This window comes from Melospiza georgiana, chromosome 2 (genome assembly GCF_028018845.1).
Source record: "Melospiza georgiana isolate bMelGeo1 chromosome 2, bMelGeo1.pri, whole genome shotgun sequence".
NCBI classification, from domain to species: Eukaryota; Metazoa; Chordata; class Aves; order Passeriformes; family Passerellidae; genus Melospiza; species Melospiza georgiana.
The window spans coordinates 8,338,295-8,358,294 of NC_080431.1; the positions used below are offsets into that span (position 1 = coordinate 8,338,295).

The window sequence follows — 20,000 nt, forward strand, 5'->3', positions numbered from 1 at the left end:
TTACTTTTTTTTTCACTGAGGGGTGGATGTGCCCTTGGAAAGCCATAACTTGGACAGAAAAAGCAGAGGTAAGTGGAATTCAATGAATAATTGATTGCTGAAGTAACTACATAATTATTAGGGAAGGTGACAGAGAATGGTGACAGCGCAGCAGAAGGGGGAAAAAAAAGGCTGTAGATAAATTAAACAAATAAACTCCTGTTTTTTTTAAAAAAGACACATTTGCCGCACCACACCGCACAATAACCCAACTGCGAGAGCAGCCGGGCAAGGCGAGACGGCAGGGCATCCTTTCGGAGCGTGCCTTTCTCCCGCTCGAACATTGCGGCACGCATCACAATGGGCGCGGTAGCGAATCAATGGAGCGGGACGCGCCCCCGCCGCCGTCCCCCAGCCCGAGCCCGCCCCGGAGCCGCTCCTGCTCGGCTTTGTGGCTGCAGGACCCGGGGGGCGCCGCCAATCGCCGCCGCCGCCGCCGGGCTCTATTTGTGTGCGATGCCTCCCGCTCCCAGCCCTGAGAGTAACGCGGGCAGCGGGGCCGAGAGAATCCCTTTCCGGAGAAGGATTTGATTTTTACAATTTTTTTATTTTTTTTACCCGGGTCCTGATACTGGGAAGAATCCGGTTTCATCCCCTCTTTTATTCAAAAGTCTGCTGAACAGCTTGTCGACTTCAGCGCGCTTCCTCCCTCTCTCTCTCTCTCTCTCACCGTCGCTCTCCCTCTCCATATAAATACACGGAGCTCTGTCCTCGCCCTGTGCAAGGAAAGTTGGCAAGGACTGCCTGGATGATGGAGCCGCTAGTTTTCTGAGAGCCGCCTGATCGCGCACGGTGAGTGCCACAACTCCCGGAGCGCCGGGCGGCATCCGCAGGGACGGGACGGCCTCTCCGCGCTGCCGGGCACCGAGCGAGGGAGGCGACACTTTCCCGGAGGCGCCGGGAGAGGTCCCCGCGGCAGCGGGGATGCGAGAGTCGGAGAGCGCGCAGGGCGGGCGGTCCAACAAGTTTCTGTGCGGGTACCGCCGGTCGGGAAAAGTTACCGGGGGCTCTGCGGATCGCATCCCCCGCTCCTCCGGCCGCCCGCGGGCTCGGGTGCGATTAACAAACAAGTTTGGCCGCTGCGCAGCCCGCATCCCGGGCGGTCTCGGGGCGCCTCTCCGGGGGTCGCGGAGCGGGGCAGAGCAGAGCGGCGGATCCGCACCGCAACTTCTGCCGGGGCGCTCCCTTTTGTTTTCGCCGCGCTTGCGGTAACCTTTCCCTTCTGGGGGGGATGCCGCCGCCGAGGAGCAGCAGCGCTGCGGGGGAAGCGCTCTCCTCTCCCCGCTACGGGGGGCGAAATTGCGCGGGAGGGCGGGAAATGTTCATGTATATTTGTCCGTGTGTATATACATGTATGTAGGTGCATAAGCGTTTTTAGGCATGGGAAGCGCAGCCCCGGAGGGGGATGTGACAGCGTGCCCGCCAGCCGCGGGCGGGGGAGCCCCTGTCTCCCTGCGCAGGGGCGGAGGGGATGCGCATCCCGCGGCGGTGCGGCCGCCTCCCCGCACAATGGAGCGGCGCGGCGGGGCGGGGGCAGGCGGAGAAGGACAAGGAGGAGGAGGAGGAGAAGGAGGAGGGAGGCCGTCTCCGGCTCCGCCGCAGCAGCTGCTCCCGCTGCTGCAGTGCCGCAGCCCCGCGGCGCCCCCGCCCTGGCGGAGGATGCTCGGCGCCGTGCCCGCCCGGCCAGCGCTGGGTACCGCGCCCTCCCCGCACGGAACCGAGCCCCGGCCCCGTACAGGGGGAGGCTCTGGGCCGGCTCCTCTCGGTCCCTGCCCGGTTCTGCCACGGGGGGGATGGAGCAAGAGCCGCTGCTTGTGCAGGGTTGGCAGCCGGAGTGGTGCCGCACCTGAGTGTGAAAGTATTGAGGAAAAAATAAAAGACATAAGGAGAGAGAAGTGCAAAACACACACGCGAAATTCAGGATGCAATTAACTTTACCTATAACAAGATGAGAATCCAATTTTTTTTTGGGTGTTTTTTGTTTCCTTCATGCTCATTGGGATGTATGCTAATTAATGATTGATGACTCAAAAATGGATTTAAAGGGAATTAAGATGTTTTTCATTCCAATTTCACATTTTAGTTATAAAAAATAGTTATTTTTAAGTTGCTGGTTGTGCTGAGTACATTGAAGATCTTTAGAGGCTTTTTTTTTTTCTTTTGAGGAAAAAACGTTTCATGTCATGCCCATGTTTCACAGATAAGTGAGTAGAAGAGATAATTCTCTAATAGTAGAGCATTGTGTGTAAATACATGTTAAGGTTCAACTGATAGGCACGAAGTGGCATTTGGGAAGGTTTCTTATTAAGCTGAAGTTCATCCTCTTCACTTAAGGAAAAAGCAGCCTTTGTTGAATGGAGTTTGTAGACAAAACAGGTAAAGAATTTCCTGTTGTATTATGGAGTAGTAAGGCTAATCTCCAAACATCATATCTGACTTTCACTATGTGCTGCTTTTCTTAATTCATTTTATATTTGTCCGCATCTGTGTCCTCTACTTACATCTTGCACTGCTGTTCATTCCAGGAGCACTGGCATGAAGAGGCTATAGGAGCGTGGAAAAAGAGACAGTTTTTGGTGGTTGGGGGCAAGGAAAGGAGGCAGAAAACTAGTAAAATTATTCTAATGCTTCTCAGAGTAATTTATTGCTTTTCAGTCTTACAACAAAGCCAGACAAACTTCTGCAAACTGTATAGAAATTTTGTCCCAGGTTTCTGCAAGCATCTTTGGTGCCATGGCTGATGCTTGCCTAGAAGCTTCACTGATTTCCATAAGAATCCTCATAAAAACAAAGGATGCCATTGTGGAAACTTGAAACAGCTTAGCTTGGTGATTGTTGATAGACTTTTTAATCACTGAAACGAAATTTCAACCTTTTCCTCTTGCTTTCCTTGAATTGAATCCTCTATATTGAGTATTGACTAGTTGAATATTGGGGAAATGAGGAGGACTCAACCAGTTTTACAATGAGGCACCTGCAAGATGACAAAGACATCCCAACAGGCTTTTAAAAACAGGGAAGGTTATTTGAGTCCTGTTGCTTCTATTTCTTTTGTTTGGGGCTTTTTTTCTTTTCCTCCACTTTGTGAACTTTTTATATTGTCTCTGATACAATTGAGCTTGGACCACAATAAGCAAAATAATCCACATGGACTTTATACATAAAAGTATTTTCTTCAAGTAACTTTTCAAGGCACATATGCACAACTGAACTTCAGTCTAAGCAATAGAGGCAAATATGTTATTCATAGGAGGCTCAGATTTTTATTGTTTTTTCCAGGAAATCAAAGGTAATTTCAATGTATACAGATAAGCAGATGCAATATGCTTTACCCATGTGTAAAATATTAAGCAGAACTGAGACTTGACGAGTCTGTCTTCTCTCTGGGATTCCCTGCCATGTTTGCTGTGGCATGATTTAGCAAACTTGTATGAGTCAACACGTAAGTGTGTAAACAAAGGAGAAAGAAATAAAAAAGAATGATGTGAGAAAGGAAGAGATTTATATTTTCTAGATCTTTTACTTGAGAGCAATTCCATGGCCTATGATGCTTCTGTGGTGGAATAAGCCATCAAGCAAATGAGTCTTTAAAAGACTATTATTGTGATTTTTATTTGCCCAAATTTTGCACCTGCCCTTTTAATTGTGTTCTGTGTCCTCAGAAATGTGTATCAATCTCATGTTGCTTTGCTTTAGAGCCAGAACTGAACTGTCAGGTAGCAGGTGACACAAGTTTTGTGTGTAATGTGTGAATCCATCTGAGGCTACAAACCCGTGCTTGCGGAAGAAAGAGATGGAGATTTAGACAGTGGGCTTAAACTTTACTTTTTCAATCTGTGTGTCTTTTCCAGATGCCCTTTTCTGTATCTTAAAATGCAAATTATGTTTTTTTAACATATATAGTGCATGCCCTTGTACTAATGTATTTCTGTACAGCCTTGTTACTTCCTTAACTTTGTTTTTGTTAACATACAAGATCAGGAACTTTGCATGTTTTCATTTCTTCTGTAGAGGAAAATAATGGAATAATTGCATATCACTAGTAAAGTTTCTGGGTAACACTTTTTGTCAGCAATTTATTTTAAGTTGTATTAGTCAAGCCCTGTGAAAATAGTTCAGGCTTTGGTTCCAGGTTCAGGAGGAACATATGGCCTAATGTTTCTTAAACCTCTTTCCATGATTCATAATATGATAACTAAAGCAATTTGAGTGGATTTGCACACATATTTGCCTGTGTTCCGAGTTCCGAGGAGTTCCGAGACCTGGCAAGACCAGGAGCTGAGGTCCCTTAGTTCCACATGAAGGAATTCCTTCCCAATATATCATTCCTTTTCCTTCTCCTCAGTCTTTTAAGTAGCTGCCATGGTTTGGATTGCTATTCACTCTGCCTGGATCTTCACCTGGCTAAGAGCACAGGGCTTCCTTCAGCCAAGGCATGGCATTGAGCTCAAAGGTCCTTTCATCATGATTCTGTACTGCTGTGAGGTTGATTCAAGGTCCTACCTGAGAAAGTTCTGCATCATTCCCATCCCTCTGGAGAAACTTTCAGACTGAGGAAAGAAACACCTTAAGTAGCAATTAGATGTGGCTCCTTCTAGATCACTTTCTTCAGTTTAAGGGAAATCATTCTGCATAAACTCTGGATTTCCCTCTCAGAGTCTCTGTGTTACAGAAGAAACAAGGAGGCATAAAAAATAAACTTAAGTGTGCATCTTTGCTATTCCCTATAGCAATTAAATCTGCTCCTAAAAACAGCATAAGAAAGAATTTGGCTCATCTGTTCAAATAGGATTCATTTGCCAACAATGGTGACTTTTCACACTAAGTTTGTTATAATGGTAATTCCATATTAAAAAAAAGAACCATATCTGACTATGTCACCTACTATATCACTCCTTGATGCTTATACTATTTATGTGCCTGTTGGACCTCAGACACAAGTGTCAATTAAACACTTGGTTTGTTTTAGTTAATTTTTTGTTGTGCTTCTAGCTCTTTTCTTTCTAAAACTAACTGTAGAAAGGTAAGGGAAAAAGTTTTGTCATTGTAAGACCCTGTGAGCAAATGTGTTGTTACTAAATCACATTTTTTATTGTCCTGCAGTACATTCTAAAAAAACCCTAAGGCTTAAGGAACTTTTTAAAGTCTTCATTGCCACTTCAACACTCAAAATAAATTAGTGATAGAAAGCACCAAAAACACCCCTAAAGATGAAAGGTAAAGTCATCCTCCAAACTAACATAGGTGTAAGTACAACTGACCTAACTATGGAGGAGATTCACTGCACATGGTGCTGCCTGGGGCAAATGTGGAAATCTAAACAAATTGCAACAGTGTTTGTAACTTGCTTTTGTTCCAAGAAAGCAAATACTTTAGGATTTTACTAAGAACAGCTGGACAAAAGAGTTGTAAAGTCATTTTCATTCCTTATAGAACTCTCCAATTTACTGAACTTCTAACTGCAGTTCCTACCACACCCAACATAAGATGTGAAAGTCTCATGCTTTTCTTTCACTCTCTTTTATCGCCAGTGGTAGTTGTGACTCAGAAAAGTTACTCTGCAAGTTTATGTCTCAAATCCACCCTAGCTGTGTAAAGAATTTTATTAGTGATAAATGAATTTAAGGATATATCTTGACTCTTTGAACCCACGCTTGAGTTTTTATAGCTGACAACTGAAACAAAAAATCTTTTCTGTGTTAAAAATCAAACAGGAAAATTAAACAAATTGTCTGCAGGCAGACAGGACTGCAGACAATTCTAACTGAAATATTTGAATGCAATAAAGCCAACTTCAGTCCCCAGATAAGCCCCTGATGCAGCTAAGTATTTTTGGCTAATAACCCTTCTGAATGTTTTTCAAAAGAAGAAAAAAGCTGTTCTTGAGAACATTGCACCCATAAGGTCTAAAGAAATTCAAAAAGTGTCACTGTTTCCTGTATCAGGGTATGCTTATCAAGTTTAACTGCCTATGGCTTAAAAATGAAGCGCTGAAGAAACTGTTTCAAATGACTTTCAGATTGGGTGTGCTGTCCATGGATGAAAGCAAGGCACTCTTTTGAACTATCTCCATTCTGTTATGCCAAGATAGGAACACTTCCTCTGGGTGCAATACGAGAGGAATGAGAGAATGGAAAGTATGGCAGGAGGAATTATGAGGTCCACATATTCTTCATCTTGCATGGAGGTTTGACACTGTGAGTTAAATTTATCTCTGTTTGCTGAAGTGTATTCTGGAGTAACCCAGAGCCTGTGTGTTATAGTGAAACTCATATCAGGAAACTGCCACAGTAAGGAGAGTACCACCAAATAAATAATGAAAATTACTAGATGGCAAACAAAACCAGGAAGCACTTCTCTTCTAATGGAAAAAGTGTACTTTTTCTGTAATTTTACAGCCAGGGTGAAATGAAGATTATTACATCATTTGTGTTCAATACATTATCCAAACAATAATTTTAATTTTCTAGTTCCTCAGCAATGTGCAGGATAAGAGGTATCTCTCTATCTTGAAGCGTTATCACAGTTGCAAAAGATCAAAACCATACTTTAATCAAATGCACAGAGTTCTGTTCATAACAGTTCAACTTGAGAAGTACAAAGCTTTCATTCTTGAAATGTACATGTAATGTATGAGATACAAAGTTAGCTCTTGGACATGTTTTGAGATAGTGAGTTTTTTTCATCTTAGAAGTTATGATAATAAATATTAAAATGTAGTCAGCATAAATGGCTGAGAGAAGGATGGGCATTTTCATGTCTTGCCATACTCAAACTCAATTGCAGAAGGGTGTTATGTTTCTATCACTAGCTTGTGTAATTTAAATTGGGGTTTTTTTATTGGCATGTAAATTGCAATTGCAAATTTATTTTTCTTCTTTTTTTTTTTTTGTTTCTCACACTGTGGACATAATATGAGCGACCCTCCTCACTGTGACCTTTTTTTCTTTAAAGAAGTCTCTCAAAATCTCTGCTAGGAGGAATTTGAAGCAGGTGATCTGAATGATTTCATTATCCTCTCTCAATCTCATTCCTTTAATGTCATGTATGATAGAGCTTATCTGAGGTCACAGGTATTTATTTGTATGTAAGGAAAAGAAATGCCAATAGGCTCAAAGTGGCTCCCTGTTTTTTTTGCTGATGGTCACCCTCTTTGCTTATTTTAGGACATTTCTTAATAGATATGAGTTTGCTTTACTTGATAAATAACTTTAAGTGCAAGTGCAATAATTCTTTTGTACCTTTTCCCATTGATCGGTGCCAATGGAACAATTCCACTTTATGCAACCCCCAAGCAATAGGCAGCACTTAAAAAGATGAAATTAGGTGAAACTGATCTTGATTTATGCCAAGGCATGAGGAATACTCAAAGCAAAATACATCGATTTTATTGTGATACTTTTTGCAGGGCTGCAAAGTTCATAATCTGCTGTTGCTAAAGTGCCCTCTGTGCCCAGCATCACCCAAGTCTGACTAATGAGACACAAGTTCTGTTCTAATCAGCAGAGATCAAAGGAGGCAGTGGCCATAACCTTGCATTGATCCAGAGAGAGCCCAGCCATAGGAGGAAGGTGTTATTCAGAATGTTTCTGTCTGACAGCAGGAACCAAGTGTGAATCCTACAACTTTTCTGCTCATCTGCTTATCATCACAGATCGAGACAGTCAGAAGGGAAATCTATATACTTTGGGAATAGAAAAATATTGCAAATTTCTCCTCACTGACCTCTGTATGACTCTGCAATGCATTTCCAATCTCAGACTGCACACATCTTCTTATCCTCCTGTCAGGAGTAACCTATAATAAGACAACCACCAGGTATTTCTTGCAGTTTAGTACAAGACAGTTCTGCCCTTTTCTGCTGAGATGATCATGGGTGATTCTAAAGCTCTTTCTGGTTTTATTCTGACTATAATACAACATGATGCTTGGGAGAATGGCTCAAACCCTCACACATCTCTGGGAAGGCAGGAAAATTTCAGCTGACCTCAGTTACTCAGATTTCCTTGATTCTTGGCTGAGGTACAGTAATGAGAAGCATGAGAGACTAAATATTTAGAAAACACTAGGCAATATAAAATCATGCAGCACATTTCCTGCTGGGGCTGCCAGAAGCATGTTGACCCTACTCTTTGCAACCCATCAAGTTCAAGGCTTCTGTCTTAATATCCAGGGATTTTAATGTTTTTGGTTCAGGATAAACAGAATTTTTCAAGCTCTGTAGATAATGCCTCTTTCTGGCCTGATGGAATGCAAAATGCAGTGAAACCTCTGCAAGACACAAGATCTTCCAGGAATGTGTGCTAAAGCACTGTGAAACCTATTCACTGGGGACTTAAGAACTCATTTAAGTTCTTAAGTTCTCGTTATCCTCTCTGGATAGAGCACTCTTCTAGGTTGGAGTCATGTCTAGATTGATTGCACAACACAGAGAGGGTTTGGTTGGTTGTTTGTTTAAATCTGTATCTCAGTCATCAGTGAGAGAGTCAAACATGATAGCTGCTGGTCAAACCCACCCAGAAGAAGACAGAAACCACTAACCATTTCTACTAAGAAGACAGAAACCTGCTTAGTATTGTGTATTCTGCATAGATGGCATCAGAAAGTGCCCTAAAGGAGAACCTGTGCATCACTCTGAACCCTGTTTCAGAGTGGGAGGAGGAACAGGAGAGGAATGTGTGGCAGGTTCCATCTCTTCCATGAGTGTCCCCCTGCCCTGCCTGGCACAGCTATTTTCTGCCAGGTAGGATGGATAGGTTGGACTGCAGCCATGTCTCCTTGTAGCCCTGCTTGTCTGCATAAGATACAGCTGCTCCTTTGTCTCCTTGGGCTGCACTGAAGAGTCGTGGGACTTGTCCCAGCCAAAGTCACTAAAAATAGTTTCTGTAGGGAGTGACTTTAATCTTTCCATGACAGTGATTTGCCATGTTGTTACATGCAGGTGAACAGATAGAAGCTCTGACATGGGGGCTTTGCATTATTTGAGCTTTCTTTGGAAGAAAATGGAATTTTTGAAATCTCTAGGGCTGTTCTATCTCAACTATATTTCAGGGGAAAAAGCACCAGAATTACAGATATTAATATCTTCATACTTGAGAGGTATGAGTAATCTATAAGTTCTTAAATATACCAGTTTTCAGATGAAGATAATACCTTGCTACCACATCTTAGCAACAAGAAGCAATACAACAGAATACATGAAAATAAACATCTACATGAAGCCCTTTATAGGAAAGGAGAGAAATTATAAATTGCTTCTCTGCTTCAGGTAGCTTTATCTCTATGTCAAAGAAAAGCACGTTCTAGAAACTTATATATATTATGAAAGAAAATATTTATGACTAAAACCACATACCCTTCTCAAGATAAACAGGGATAAAACAAGAAATCCAAGTGTACCTCAAGCGAGATTCTTCTTCTTTCTTTTTTATTTTATTTTTCTTGTTACAAAACTTGCTATTCCAATTGTGCCCTTTCAACATTTTCTGACCACAGACCATCCTTCACATGGGAGTAAATCTGTTATTGTAGGTGGCACTGGAGTATTAGTTGGAACTTCAGTTCCTGAGCCTGCTCCTCCCTCTAGTGGAACAGATACTCTTCTCATCAGCAATCCTGGTAAAAAAAGAATGGAAATACATAACCTTGACAGTGCATTTTTCTTCTTTATGACTTCTTAAACTGGCTCAGAAAACTGAATGGATAAGAAGTGCTTGGAAGTGCTTCCATAGGCAGCTGAGAGAACAGAAACGCTGCCTCACCTGGAGCCCCTGCTGGTTAGAGCCACGCTGGAGTGCAGGAGGAAGGCGCCTGTTGTGCCCTGCTTTGTTCATTTTCCTTGGTGCTTGGGAGCACCAGGGGATGTGACAGGTAATTATGTGTCTGTCACAGGCATGTGACACCCCTCTCCAAGAATCTGCTTCAACTGCAGTGGTTTTTTTAATTGCTTGGTACTAATAATTTAAAGTGGAATGATTAAAAAATGCCCGAATCAATCCTTTTCAGTGTGCTTCCAAATTAAAAAAAACCCAAAATCAACCAACCAACCAAACAAAAGAAAACCAAACAAAAACAATGAAACAAGCAAAAGGAAAGCCATCAAAATTGAAACAAACAAAAGAAAAACAAACAAAAATTGAAACTAACAAAAGAAAAACAAACAAAATCCCAAAACAGAACTATAAGCTGTGTAATTGCTTGTATAATGTTATGTGATAAAAAAAAAAAAAAGGGGGGCAGTAAATGCAATATTAAGTATTGCACAACCCACCTTTCTATTAATGTTATTTTTGTTCAAATGTATCATTTCTGTTTCCTTAACAATAAGCTGCTGGTGAAGAATAGAGGGGATTTGCTGTGAGAATGGAGATTACACACTTGATTTGGGTTCACATAGGGAATGTAACATGGATTTAAAGAAACAAAACAAAGCTGGGTGTTCAGCTGCAGTATTACCTGCCAGCAATTTTCAATGGTTTTCATGAAAATTGTTTGAATAACAGAGAAACCATTTGAAGAGGAAGATGTGAGGACCTATTACTTGCCTGGCTCAGCAGTGGCTGGCAAATATTCCTTTGTGACACCAAACCCTCTTTCTACCCTCTTCATGACTCATATCCATCTACAACTTTCCTTAGACATTTAGGAGACTAAAGGTTATCACAGCATTAAAGACTTGAAAATGTTTATGTATGTTAATTATTCAATGATATGCTGTGTTTAATTAATACCTTATGGTTTTGAAGTGGTTTTTTCAGTTGACTACATTTCCAGTTTTTTCAGATGATTACTTTTCAAGTTACAATTTCTTGCTTCCTTACATTTTAGAAACACAATAAATAAACACCAGCACCAGGGTTTCAACCTGTTACTAAAAAACATAATTCTGTTTTCCCTGAGTCAGTAGGAGCACACTGACTTGAAATAGGTCATAAAGAAACACCAAGGCTCTAGATTCCCTAGATCATCAAATATTGTACAAATGGGAGCAAAATGTTTGAATTTTCCTGAACTTTGTCCATGACTTAATAGTCTGTTGAGAGCTTATGAAATACAGAATGTTAAGAAATGAATGCACTGAGAACATAAGGACAATAAATAGGAGAGGCACTGCACATTGCATTGGGAATGTTTCCTTAGGTATATTTTTTTTAAAGTGGTGTATGATTTATGGAGGCTGCCTGTGTGAATTGCACCTCCCACCAGTGGCTTCTCCACACAGAGAAAGAACAGCTTATTGCAGCTGTCAGCTAATGAGATGACTCCTGCAGCTCAAGGAGCTGCAGCTTTGGGATGAAAACTGTGCTTCTGACATTTTTGGCAGTGCACACTGATGTCCTGTGGCAGAGGGCTTTTGTTTTGCCATGATGTACAACTACTGCAGTGAGGAAACACCGTGAAGACTGGAGCATCAGAAACCACTTTATCATTAATCTGCTGTTATATTTTTTTGCTGAGCAGCAGAAAGTCTGCCAAATTTTGTGCAGAACACAATCTTTGAGGTCAATGTAGTTTCAGTGTGAATGATTACTTTCTTAAGATGTAAAGCTTAAAAAAATAATAAAAATACTAAGGGGCTGAGATTGCCTTTACAGAGGGTAATCACATATCCATGTTGGAGCTTTGGCTGTCTGGGCACAGGAGGAAATATCTTCCATGGGATATTAGCACTGTGTTTGTAAGGCCTTTAGGTCAAGAGATGCATCATCTTAAAGGCATGCTGCGCCTAGATTTTTTCTTTCTTTTTTTTTTTTTTTTTTTTTTTTTTTTTTTTGGATCAGCAAGTCCAAATCTCATGCAAATGAATGGATAGAGCAGCTGGAAATAGTCTGATTCATTACGGTACAGTTTATGGCTGTGCATGTAACTCAAAAAGATGTGATGGCAATTCCAGCACTTATGCCTTATTTCTCTGAGTGTAAATGCACCCACAGACCTCTTATTACAGTCTAACTGGAGGGCTGGTGAATAATCTCAGCATGGTTGAGCAGCAAATGTTGGAGGATAATTGGATCTGCAGGCTAAGGTAGTATGAGCCTGGAAGGTCTGGTAGGGAAGATTGATAGGCAGTTATTTTACATCATGTTTGAAATCCGCTTTTTGTTTGTAATTTTATGTGCAAGATAAGTTGCCTTTAAAAGTTTAAAATTATAAGTTTTGATTCAAATGAAAGATTGAGGTTAATGTTCCCTAAATAATGTCTCTGTAGTCATAAGCTGGTGAGCAGAGCATGCTGAAGAGTTCATTCAATAAAGCTTATAAGCCTTTAATTAAATTGAGAAGCCATTTATACAATGCTTTAAAAGTGGATCTTTGAACGTAAATTTGAGACACTGGGTTGAAGATAATCAAGCATTATATGTCCTTACAGTGTACTGTACTTGCTTATAGGATACTTTTCCTATAAGCTTCAGTGAATTATTGTATGCTAAAAGACAAAGAAAATAGTACAGCTGAAGCACTCTGGATAAATTCTGGCCTTTGTCACCTCTTTACAAACTGCTTGTGGTTTGCTGTATTTTTAGCATTTTTTTGCTGGGATTTTTAACAAGCCTAACTTGAACAAGTGCTGCAGTAAGCCTTTTAAAAAATTATTATCAATATTGTTATTATTATTATCACCATCATCGTTATTATTATCATCATTATTATCATAATTATTATTATCATTATTATTATTATTATTGTTACCCCTTTGTCCCTTGTTTATCCGTTTTGCCTCCTTTTGATAAGAAATCTGTTCTTTCATTGTTGTTTATCTTAGGACACTTAACAGCTCAGTGTACAATACATCCTTCTAGCTTCTTTGCAAAGTTATTCTATTAAACATGTTTGATAAGGTGATAGACTTTAAGACAAAACTTGTCTGAAAGGAGGGGACTCACTCACACTGGTTGTCAGGCTGGGTTTCCCAGTGGTGTTGGCCAACATAGTTGGGATCTAATACCTGAAATTGGGATGATTTTACATTGTCCTCTTCCCACATGCTTCAAACAAGACAAAACATGAGCAACAACAATGACACTGTGTGCCACTCTGTGTTCAGAGCTTATCTTGGAATCTGCTGTCTGACTCTGCCGTTCAACTTGCTTCAGAGGCTGAGGTTTCAAAGATATTGAAGTTCCTACAAGCAGCAGAGGAGAAGAGACCCAAATTAAGGTGCACATGACCTCAGTATTTATCTGTTCTGTGAGTCCCACTGGGTGACTGAGCAGTGTGAACTTCTAGGCTGGGTAAGAGGCAAGCTGCTCCAGACCAGTCCCAGATCTTTTCCTGTTTTGTCCCTCCTCATGACTTAGGCATGTGCTGGTGGGAAGTATGGGAATGTGGAGCTGACCTGCTCATGTGTATGATTTTCCACTGTGGCTGGAAGGAAGGTGGATGAATTGTAACCAGCAGTGTTGTAATAGAGGTGGAGAAGGGATTGAGGACCTGAACTTTTAGGAAGGGACCCTTCACAGCACAGGCTGCTCATTGCAGGCATCTGCAGGGACACACCTATGGCATTTTTTTACAATCTTAATGACACAACTTGCAAAGAAGAAGGAAGGAAGGTGAAAACCAGAGAGAAAATAGGTTGTAGTTGCCATCAGTAGTAGTTCCTGAAAATGTGAGAACTTCCCCTAGATTCCTGCTGACAGGAAACAAATCCATACGTTGGCTGTTGTCCCTCACAACAGCAGTTATTACATCTCTCCATTCAAATAGGAGAAATTGCAGTTATTAAATCTCTCCATCCAAATAGGAGAAATTGCAGTTATTAAATCTCTCCATTCAAATAGGAGAAATTATATGACATAATTTTAGGTCTGGATTTGACCAGCTATATGGGACTGTATAAAATGCAAAGCATTTAGCCTTTACTACAGCAAGAAAGGAGAATTAGTATGTCTTTAGCTTTTATCATGCATTGTTAGCATCTTAAATGAGAAGTGTCAATTACATAAAGATGAATTTTTTTTTATTTCAATAGACCTATTTAATAGCTGTCTCTGAATCCTACACTGTGGCGGCAAGTAAACAACAAAAACTTCAAGTAGCCTAATACTTTATTTCTTTTCCTGCTATTAAACATTTTTCTGTTACCAGTGGTTAAAAAAAATGATAAAGTTTGAGATGAACTTTATCTTTTTAAAGTATTTATCTTATTTAAAGTTTGAGAACTTCCACTTCTATAATTATAGTCTGTATATTACAATTCTAACTTCTTATGACAGGAGATTTCAGTATTCTTGCTTTCAAGCTTCAAAATGAAAAGCTGCTTCAAACTATAGAAATTGTTAATCGTGAATAAGATTTAGAGAATATGAGAGGGAAAATGAGCTTCAGCCTAACTTTGAATTCCTGGAGCAGCAACCTGGGATTCAGTACTTGGTTTCAGTCTCACACATTGCACACTAATTGGCAGACAGGACTTTCTCCTTTCGGGGAATTGAATTAACCTTTGGCTGGAGAACTGTTGAAAAATGTATAATCCATAGCTCCACACTGTTGTACAGCATTGTGGTGGAAAAGGGCCTGAGTTTGATGCTGGTTCTCAGTGTTTCACAAATCTCTGCCACATCAGTAGTCCAGAGGTAATTTTAAAGGCCTGCAGTAAACTTAGCTGAGTTCACAGAAAATTGTTTTTCCAGTTGGATGTTAATTACTATTTTGCTTTCAGGCTTGTCTAGCAGGAACACCACCCTTGCTGTCTACCCTTCTAATATTCACCAATATTCCCAGTCTCTGATAAAAGTAACATCTGCAGGGTTATGGTATCTTCAGTCTAACAAAAAGGTAGAAGTTGTGAGTGGTTTTTTCCTATTATTTTGTTTTGTTTTGTTTTGTTTTTTTTCTTCCAAGAATAAGGAGTAATTAGACTACACTAGAAAATAATCCTGTAGAACTGATGTTTTAGAACCAAATTAAGCAAGAGTTTGGAGGAAAAATTCATACATGTGGAACTTGCAGCTGGATGGGTCAGTTCACTACAAGGTAAACATGTCAATGTGGGAAAAGTCTGCCAGCAATGGGCAACCCCTTAATAAGCATCCTGCCCACCAATCAGCATGGATTGTCTTTTTTTTATTAATTTTTTTTAGCATCTTTCATGTTTTGCCTGCACCCTTCCAAAACCATGGCAAACAATGTTTAAGGAATCAGCTTGCCATCATCAAACCTGATCCAAATCTGTACATCCATGGCTTCAGTGAACACAAGGACAGCAGTTGCACATCCATTCTTTGTCTGGAGGTAGAATTGAGCACTATTATGTGGAGTTAATGCCTTTGAGCATGATCAGAAGGAAAACAATGCTGTTAAAGGTTTGGAAGAGGCTAAATATTTAGGTTTAGTTCATTTATGGACAAATTTTGAGAAAGCTCAGTGCCACCAAAGACATAATTACAGTGTCTGGCACCACATTTACCACAAAATAAATTCCCATGCCTTGTGCAAAACAGTTTGAATAACAGTGTGCTGATTTCCATTGATCTCTCTGGAAATGGATTATAGTAAGGATGAGCAGTTTTTGTGAAAAGAGGATGATAAATGCAACACAGGAAGCAATGGTTCTATTTATTTTGTTTTTTAGGCAGTGTGGTCTTGACAACTGACTGCTGGAGCTCATAGAAATATTGTATAAAATAAAACAACAGCAAAAAGAAAAAAAATAGGAAAAGACACCACAACCTACATTAAAATAATCTACATTAAAAATTAAATAATAAGTTATATTAGTCAACGCTGGGCATATAGAATGAATATATTAGAGGAAATTGAAAACAAAAAAAAAATCAGAAGCACAGCTCTTTCTGTTCTTCTTATGCAATTATTTTGAATATATTTATCTTTGGGAGTGAAAAAATTTAAAACTTACTGCGCCATAAATGGAAAAATCAAATTGAATTCAAGTTTATAACTATTAAAATATGCAATGGCTTTCATTGTGACAAGCTGATTAACACTATTTGTAATAGCAAAAACATGTTATTTTGTAACTTTTCAGTTGGAAGAAGTCACCCCTATTATATGCAAGTTAACAGCTGCTAATCAGAATACTGGTGTTTGCATGAGGGCTATTGAAAGACATCATAGTTATTATAATTAGTGCTGAAAGAATAGAAAATAAATAAGTAATCTCATTATCTGTATTGACAGAAATGAAAAATCTAAGACCAAATTATTCCTGTTTTCCAAGTTTAAAATGAGTAAGTGTGGCAATCGATTACTCCTTTTGCATTGCCTCTCTTGTCCCACCAGCCTTATTGATTGGCTTCAATTAATGTATGCCAACAAGTAAATTAACATAGCACCTGAGGCATAATTCTCTGGTGGTTCGTGTACACTGACTTCTTAGCATCCTTGCGGTTTTAATTCCTACTGAGCGTATTGCTGGGAGCTGCAATATTTTTCAGTCTGGACACGGACATTACCCATGGCTCTAATGACAGGTCATTTACAGCAAAGCCATGTTTCACTGCAGAGATGTCTCTTTAAGTGACATCTTATCAATGGCAATTCAATTAGTCAGCCCTAAGACTCTGAGATGCATCTCACACTGTGTCACACAGCGCTGCCTGTTTTGCATTTTAAATGTTAGCTTTTGTCATTGCTCTGCTTCTTTGGTATACATTAAAAAAATGCGTTTTCAGGCAATTCTTCCTTCGGAACTTCATGGAAAACATGGAGGAAATAACATATTCTATATTTAATGAAACTGCCTTCATTCCCAACAATGCTGTCAGCTGAAGACACTTGTGGACTTGTACTGTGGACAGGAGCCTTTCAAAGCTGATGCTCACCCTATCACCATATTATCCCACATGTCATTGGCTGCTGTAAACATCAGGTGATTGTGAGCATCTGAAATATCAGTGCATCCATTTTTATAAAATAGTCAGTAATAATACAATAAAAATGGGGTGCATGTATAAATATTGTTGTGGAGTACACAGCCTGTACATACAGGCAGAAACACAAGCTAATTTAAAGTAGCAGAGTAGCAGAGAATTTATGGCCAGGTCCTGATTTTTCTGGGATGCTTACTTGATGAAGACATCTTAATAAGACATGGTCCTGCTCTGCATCAGCCAACTGAGGTCCTTAGGGATAAACAGAGTTGCTTTCCATAGGAAGTGGTGATGTGCTGAGGAAGATGCCGTCTGGAGTGCCTACTGTAGCCCAGTGCAATTGCATTGTTCTTTTTTGAGTGTACAATTCTTTTGTACTGAGCATTTACTGTTCAGGATGTACAAAGGAGATGTATTCCCAAGCTGTGCAATGCAAAACTCTGAGCAACATAGCATGGCTTAAAAAGAGAACATTTTTCAGTTACTATGTGCTCTAGATGCTTATTGGAAACCGTTGTTAAATGAGAATACAGTCAAGTTTAAATAAAATCCAAATATTTACTGGTGGTAACTGAGTAAAGGGTCTTCTAAACCAACACAGAAATTTTGAACACCAGGCACTTTATATCCCCAAATTCTGTCTTCTAAATCTGCTGTACTGTGAGTGTGACTGACTAAATACCCAAGCCCTTCTTACATTAGCCTTATAAACAAGAAGCTATGTTTGTCAGTCTTTTCAGTAGTACTTGAATGTTTTCTGGGTCTACACCTTCTTATTTCTAAATGAGCATTTTCATATGTTCATCTTTCAATTTATTGCTGTAGAATCAGACTCAAAGCTATTTTTCCCATTGTTCCCTAGAAATAAAAACCACTTTTTATTTACCAAGAGTAAGTTATTGCCAGTGCAACTCAACTGGTGTAGTTGGCAAGACTGGAGGCTAAATGTACACAGATATTTTCCCTGATAAGCTGAGTGATATTACAGAACACCAACTTGTTTAGCATGCAGCACTTGTGTTTCAAATATGTGCAACATCAAATTCAGTATTCAAAATTTCATGCTAATGAACATTTTTAACTAGTTTCAAACTATTGGATTTGCTATTCTGAGATCAAATTTTAATGGAGGGAAAAATTGTGTGATAAGGTTCATTAAAAGATTTGAAAATTTAATTAGACTGAAGTTTAAAAAATAATTCTAGGCAAATTAATCCTGATAGAGCAATGTTGCCTTTTAGTAAATTAACTCATAAGGAAAAACAGACAAATTATATCCACTAATTCATGATAGAAATGGTTGGTTTTGTTTTGTTTTGTTTTGTTTTGTTTTTAAGCTAGCAATACATGTATATTTATATGCATATGTGTGTGGGCTGAGATATGCATATGTATTTTCAGGGCACATCTTTGTTAGTGTGCTAGTTTGAATCAAGAGCATGCTTTTGAAGTGCATATTTTCCTTTCTTTCTTACTGAGCTTTGGTTCATGTCATGGGGAGCTTTTGCAGTGCCTCAACTTGATTCCTTTCAGCTGAAACCAGGGTTCAGATTTGGAAGATTTAGCACACTCCAGGAGTGTAACTAATGCACTCCAGCTGCAAATGGGCATTCAGGCCAGAGAGCCAGACTAGAGTTAATCTGAAATAAAAAGCCTTGAAAGGTGTACATTATGGACACGTGTTGTCAGCATCAACTGTTTCTCTCTACAGGGTTGCCACTATTCATCTATAAACCATCTGCTAACCTAGAAATGGCCTTTGAATTTTTGTATGCTCTTTATTTTATTTTATTTTAGCTTAGTTTTTGTCTCATTTATGATTCTCTGTGAAGGATTAGAAATTATTCCTACACAATCATAGCAGGCACTGCTATAGTGCAGCACAAAATTAATATTTACATGTATTCAGTGAGATGGCCAGTTACAACAACTTCATTACTGTATAATATTAGGTTGTTGCAAAACCTGCATGATCTGTACCCCTCAGCAGAAGCTCACTTCTGTGGTTGGAGCCATCTCTTGCTGCTGCCACTGTCTTTTAAAACCTTATCCCAGCACTTAGGTAGGTTATTATTCAAGCTGCTGTACAATTCTGCAGAGCTGGTTGGATGTTGTTGGAGTATATATGAAATAGCAGCCCTAAAATTCACCCATATGGAACCCAATCCCTTGCTCCACAGATTAAATTCCAATATGAACTATGTTTTCTCTTATTACGGCGAGAAACATTGCAGATTTATAAAATTACTTATAAATGTGAGTTGCTGTCTGTAGTTACTGCTTTGCAGAGCCTTTCTGAGGTGGGGAAGGGTTTTTAAATTTGCACATGCACAAGTTTTAAATCCCAGCTGTACTTCTTCCATATCTCTCTAAAGAACTTGGTTTTGTTACCACGCTGCTCAACAATGCTTCACTTTTATGCATTTGATTAAAACTGAATCACTGGGGAATGTTAGCCCACATGACAAAATCATCACGTAATTTGGCAGAAGCGTGGAACAGTTGACAGACCTTGCCTAGGGAGAGCCCCAGGACAGAGCTAGCAGAGGGAATAAATTCACCTTTGACCAGAAGCAAAAGCAATGCCTTTTGGATTGAGAATTAAAGTCTTGCTATAAAGCATTCCATCTGCTCCAACACCAAGCCTTCAAATGCCTGCCACAGGAGCATTGAAATTTGAGCTTTTAAGAAATGTTTAATAAATTATACTGTTTCTTATATCCTTAAAATGAAATTATTCAGCCTCTCTCCTATTCTGAAAAAAACCTGATTGCATACTTAACTTGATCTGTGTAAACGGTAACTTAGCAGTAGGAAAGTTATTTCCCTGCAGTAGGAAAAAATATTTCTCATTACTTTTTCTGATTCTCTAATTAAAGTTGTAGGAGTACATATTCCTCTAGTCTTAGATGTCCAGTTCAGGATAAGGTAACAGTTTAAAATGGAAATTACACTATATTTTCCAAAAATAAGATTTTCTAAAAGACACTACTATTAGCCAACTTTACTTTCTCAAGGTAAATAAATATATTGAACTTCAGGGACTTATATTTGTCATTTTGTCTCATTTGTAATTGGTATTTTGGGGTAGTGGAATAGTGAAATGTTATGACTTTGTATGTGGAATTT

The 20,000-nt window shown here is 39.6% G+C and overlaps 1 protein-coding gene across 1 annotated transcript in view; it reads left to right on the forward strand.

The window, feature by feature from the left end:
* The first annotated feature begins 812 nt into the window (after positions 1–812).
* ROBO1 (roundabout guidance receptor 1) overlaps positions 813–20,000 on the forward strand; it is a 680,447-nt gene continuing 661,259 nt past the window's right edge. The window contains exon 1 of the mRNA XM_058043544.1: positions 813–831. The gene's annotated coding sequence lies outside the window, so the exon portion shown is untranslated. The remainder of the gene's footprint in view (positions 832–20,000) is intronic.